We start from the raw sequence: 6,000 nt of genomic DNA on the forward strand, positions 1-6,000 counted from the left end.
ATAGAATGCTACTCAAAGTATTTGGTTTCACTTGTATTTTCAGTTTTGAGATTAGAGAATTCACCAGACGTAAAGATATGCCCTCTTAAGCTAATTATTGTCTTTCACCTCATTCTCTGCTTCCTTGTGTATACCAATCTTGCTTTCTAAAGATGCTATTTTTGAAGTAATTTTTGACAATGGCCTAAGATTTCAAATTCTCAATAATTTGTCTATTATTGTAACACAGATTCAGATGCACCTTCAAGTACATCTCCCCCTGCACACATATAGAAATACACATTCACGCAGAAACATGCTGAACTCTAGCTCCAACCTCTCCCATGGAAAACTCCCTGCTCTGGTCAACCTGTCCTAGATCATATGTTGTCATTGTAAAGGTAACTTTGTAAGGGTAACTTCATTTTCCTGGTGTGAAACCTGCACTAACCACAGACAGGGCAGAAGTCTTCATTCTGTAGGTCTTGCTTATGGAAGTTTTTGCTGTTGAACACAGGACCATTTTGCTAAGGCACAGAGCTACAGGTCCAGGTTTCTTTTTTTCAAATCTTATTGCATCTGCTCCATGTTTGAAGACCGAAGATGAAAAGACAAAGAGGTACGTCTTCTAGGGAGAGGTCCTGGGTGGAATCTTGTACTGTGTGCAGAGGAAGGGCCTGAGGGAGTCTCCTTAATTTGTGGAGAAGAACTTCCTTTTTAGATAAGATTGAAAGATACAGACAGAGGAAGTCAGTAGACATCAGGTAGAAGCCTGATATGTAAAAACCCATGCACCACCCTGAGAATTCCCAACCACTACTTGGGAATGAGAAGTAAGAGTACCTTGATCTCTCCCCTGATGGCCTATAATGTTCTAGAGTTGGACAGAAACTAAGGGTCCCACTAGCAATCCCGAAGCCCACTTGCAGGACTAACAGGACACTGTACATATAACAAGCCCCCTGAGAAAAGGGATTTATACTATTCTTATGAAAAATCTTTTCTGTGTTTGAAAATTTCTTCTCCTTAAACTACTCTGGGGAATATGAGATTTTGGGCCTATCCATCATGATTTACTCACCTGCTACTTGGTCGAAGCTAAGAACCTAATAAAAGAAAAAAGCGTAAAGGGAATTCATTATTTATGTGTGTCGTATATATTTTCTACTTGCAGTATGCTCTTTGCTCCTCTTGCAAATTATAAACTAACTGTCAGTTCTCTTGACTCTAGCACTAAATATTTCCATGCTAGCAGAGGGTAAAAAATAATTCCCTAGTGTGTTTTGCTCTGGGACATCTGGTCTTTTTTTGAAAAGACAGGAAAAAATAAGGAGAGCAAGCACTCTTCCTCTAAAAATCACATCTTTTTGTCCATATGAATTATGTAGCTGCACTAAGGAATGGCATCTTTAAAATGGCACAGCTGTAAATGCACCAAGAGATGCCTGCACATGTACCCTTCAACCTAAAAGTTAAATAAAATTTAAAAAGAGATGGATAACACAAATCTACACACAAAAAAGAAAATAAACTTTACTGTTCCAGTCTTTTTCGCAAAGCCTATCTAATCTGTGCCATATCAGAAGTTGACATTATTACAGGAAGATTTAGTCAAGTACAGAGAAATACATTTCAGAGAAGAACATTAAAAGACTCTAAAGGCAAGCTACATAAACGGCAGAATTGTTACAATGAAATTTCTTTGTGTATTCATTTATTTTTAGTGATAGAATCTTGCTACATTTTCCACATTGGCCTCAAATTCCTGGGCTCAACTAAACACCCTGCCTCAGCCTTTTGAGTAGCTGGGACTACAGATAGAAGTATTTTAATAAAGTAATTAATAGGTTATTAAACTAATGCTCAGTGAGATTGTTCTTCTATCTGAAAATAAATACAAACTGATTAAAAATAAATTGAAAGAAAAGTGAGGAAATTGAATCAATCTAGATATAAGTTATAATGTATGAAATCTGTTTTACGCATTTTGTAAACAAGGCCAAAATCACCTTTTCACTGGTTAAAGGAAATTACAAAAAAAAGTTTCTTGAGTTTCTAGTAAGTTTATTAACATTTTAAAAAACACTTTCAGAGAACTACCTCCTAAGACCTCTAACATATGTAGTATGTAACAATTGATGTTTCATCATGTATAAAACTATTATTAAGATAAACCACTAAAACATGCAGAAACATTGCATTGGTACTAAATTTAAATATACTAATTAATGAGGATTAAAATGTTGATAATGTTGTACAACATATAAGAAATCACAATTTTAATATTAAATGGTGTATCTTATGATGTATCAATAATACTATGTTTTACTAAATTTATTCTCATGGTAGTATCATCCTGTTATATAAGGATTTTTGTAAAAAGCCTGTCACACATCAAGGCTCACTGTAAGATAGATCATTGATTGCCATCACTGGGTTTTCTGAAACTTTTTCCAATCCACTTTAGGATACTGATATGGTTTGGATTTCTGCCCCCCCAACATGGGGATTACTCATGTTGACTTGTAATCCCCAGCGTTAGAGATGGGTCCTGAGGGGAGGTGATTGGATCATCGGGGCAGATTTCCTCCTTCATGCTGGTCTTGTGATAGTGAGTACTTTTGAGATCTGGTTATTTAAAAGTGTGTGGCACCTCGACTGGTCATAGTGGCTCACATCTGTAATCCCAACACTTTGGGAGGCCGATGTGGGTAGATCACCTGAAGTCAACAGTTCAAGACCAGCCTGGTCAACATGGTGAAACCCAATCTCTACTAAAAATACAAAAATCAGCTGGGCGTGGTGGTGAGTGCCTCTAATACTTGGAGGCTGAGGCAGAAGAATCACTTGAACCCAGGAGGCAGAGGCTGCAATGGGCCGAGATTGTACCATTGCACTCCAGCCTGGGCAATAGAGTGAGACTCCGCCTCAAAAAAAAAAAAAAATAAATAAATAAATAAAATTTAAAAGTGTGTGGCACCTCCTCCCTCTTTCTCTTGCTTCTGTTCTGGCTATGTAAGATATGCCTGTTTTCTGTCTGCCTTTTGTCATAATTGTAAATTTCCTGAGGTCTCTCCAGAAGGAGAAACAACTATGCTTCCTGTATAGCCTGCAGAATCATGAGTCAATTAAACATCTTTTCTTTATAAATTACCCAGTCTCAGATATTTCTTTATAACAGTGCAAAAACAGACTAATAAAGAAAATTGGCACCAAGGAGAGGGACATTGCTATAAAAATATTTGATAATGTGGAAGTGGCTTAGGGACTGGGTAATGGGCAAAGCTTGGAACAGTGTGGAGGGCTCAGAAGAAGACAGAAGGTGAGAGAAACTTAATCAACAAGAAAATATAACACTACTAAAAAATGGGCAAAGGACATTAACGTACACTTCAGAAAGAACATATACATGCAGTCAAGAAGCATTAAAAAACTCAACGTCACTAATCAGAGAAATGTCATCAAAATCACAATGAGATGCTTTAAAAAGTGCTAATGAAAGTGCTACCACTCAGAATGGCTATTTTTACAAACTCAAAAAATAACAGATGCTGGTGAGGTTGCAGGGTAAAAGGAATGTATACACACTGCTGATGGGAAATAAATTAGATCCTGGGTATCAGACTTTGTCAGATGCATATTTTGCAAAAATTTTCTCCCATTCTTAGGTAGGCTGTTTACTCAGTTCATAGTTTCTTTTACTGTTCAGAAGCTCTTTAGTTTAATTAAGTCCCACTTCTCAATTGGGTGGCTTTTTTGTTTTGGCAATTGCTTTTGGACTTTTCATCATGAAATCTTTGCCAGTTCCTATGTTTAGAATGGTATTTAATAGCTTTTCTTTGGGGACTTTTGTAGTTTTAAGTTTTGCATTTAAGTCTTTAATCCATCTTGTTAATTTTTGTATTTGGTGAAAGGAAGGGGCTCAGTTTTATTCTTCTGCATATAGATAGCCAGTTATCCTAGCACCATTTGTTGACTAGGGAGTAATTTCCCCATTGCTTGTCATTGTTAACTTTGTTGAATATCAGATGGTTGTAGGGGTGCAACTTTATTACTAGTTTCTCTTACCTGTTCCATTGTCTGTTCTTGTACAAATACCATGCTGTTCTGATTACTGTAGCCTTATAGTATAGTTTGAAGTTAGGTAACATGATGCCCCCAGCTTAGCTTTTTTTGCTTAGAATTGCCTTGTCCCTTATTGCTCTTTATTTTTTATTCTGTATACATTTTAGAAGTTTTTAATCTAAACTTGTGGAAAAACGTCATTGGTAGTTTGGGAAGGATAGCATTAAATCTGTAAATTATTTTGGGCAGTATGACCATTTTAATAATATTAATTCTTCCTCTAAGTGAGCATGGAATATTTTTCTATTTGTTTGTGTCATCTCTGATTTCTCAGCAGTGTTTTGTAATTCTTGTTATAGACATCTTTCATTCCCTGGTTATCTTTATTCCTCAGTATTATATTCTTTTTATGGCTATTAGGAATAAGACTGTGTTCTTGAATTGGCTCTCAGTTTGGATGTTATTAGTGTATCAAAATACTACTGATTTTTGTACAATGATTTTTTTTCCTGGGACTTTGCCAAAGTTATTTATCAATGTTGGAGGGCAGTGACTATGGGATTTTCTAGGTATAGAATCATATTGTCTGGAAAGAGAGATAACTTGACTTCCACTCTTTGTATTAGGATGTCTTTAATTTTTTCTCTTGTTTGATTACTCTGGCTAGGACTTCTAATACTCTGTTGAATAAAAGTGGTAAGAATGGGCATCCTTGTCTTGTTCTGCTTCTCAAGAGGAATATTCCAGCTTTTCCATTGAGTGTAATACTGGCTGTGGGTTTTTCATAGATGGTTCTTATAATTTTGAGGTATGTTCCCTTAAAATCTAGTTTGTTGAGGGTTTATAACATGAAGCATAGTTGGATTTTATAAAAAGCCTTTTCTGCAACTGTTGAGATGATCGTGTGGTTTTGGTTTTAGGTCTGTTTCTGTGATTAACCACATTTATTTATTTGTATACGGTTAACCAAATTTGTGTCCAAAAAGTAAAGCCTACATGATCATAATGTATTAGGTTTTTTGTGCTGCTGGATTCACTTTGCTAATATTTTGTTGAGGAATTTGCTTTTGTTTTCATCAGGAATATTGGCCTAAAATTTTCTTTTTTCATTATGTCTCTGCCAGATTTTGGTGTCAGAATGATGCTGACCTCATAGAATGAGTTAGAGAGGAGTCACTCCTCCTCAATTTTTTTTGGAATAGTTTCAGTAGAATTGGTACCAGCTCTTTTTTATGCACCTGGTAAAACTAGGCTGTGAACCGACCTGGTACAGAGCTTTTCCTGGTTGGCAGGTTTTTTAATACTGATTCAACTGCAGAACTCCTTATTGGTCTGTTCAGGTATTCAATTTCTTCCTGATTCAATCTTGGAAGGTTGTATGTTTCCAAGAATTTATCCATTTTTTCTATGTTTTCTAGTTTGTGTGCACAGAGGTATTTGTAATAGTCTCTGGGGGTGTAGTTTATATTTCTGTGGGGTCAGTGGTAATGTCACCTTTGTACTATCTGATTGTATTTATTTGACCTCCTCTCTCTTTTTTTATTGGTCTAAGTAGCAGTTAACCAGTGTTATTTATTCTTTCAAAAAACCAACTTTTGCTTTAGTTGATTTTTGTATGAATTTTTGCATGTCAATTTCTTTATGCTGAGCATTGATTTTGATTATTTCTTTTCTTCTGCTCATTTTGGGCTTGATTTGTTCTTTGCTCTTATTTTTCTAATTCCTCTAAGTGTGATATTAGGTTGTTAACTTGAGATCTTTCTAACTTCTTGATGTAGGTGTTTAGCCCTATAAACGTTCTCCTTAACCCTGCCTTAGCTGTGTCCCCGAGATTCTGGCATGCTGTATCTGTTTTATTAGTTTCAAAAAATATTGATTTCTGCCTTAATTTCATTCTTTTTCTAAAAGTCATTCGGAAACAGGTTAATGTCTGTGAAATTGGATAGTTTTGTCAAG

The sequence above is a fragment of the Symphalangus syndactylus genome, chromosome 16 (assembly GCF_028878055.3).
Source record: "Symphalangus syndactylus isolate Jambi chromosome 16, NHGRI_mSymSyn1-v2.1_pri, whole genome shotgun sequence".
NCBI lineage: Eukaryota > Metazoa > Chordata > Mammalia > Primates > Hylobatidae > Symphalangus > Symphalangus syndactylus.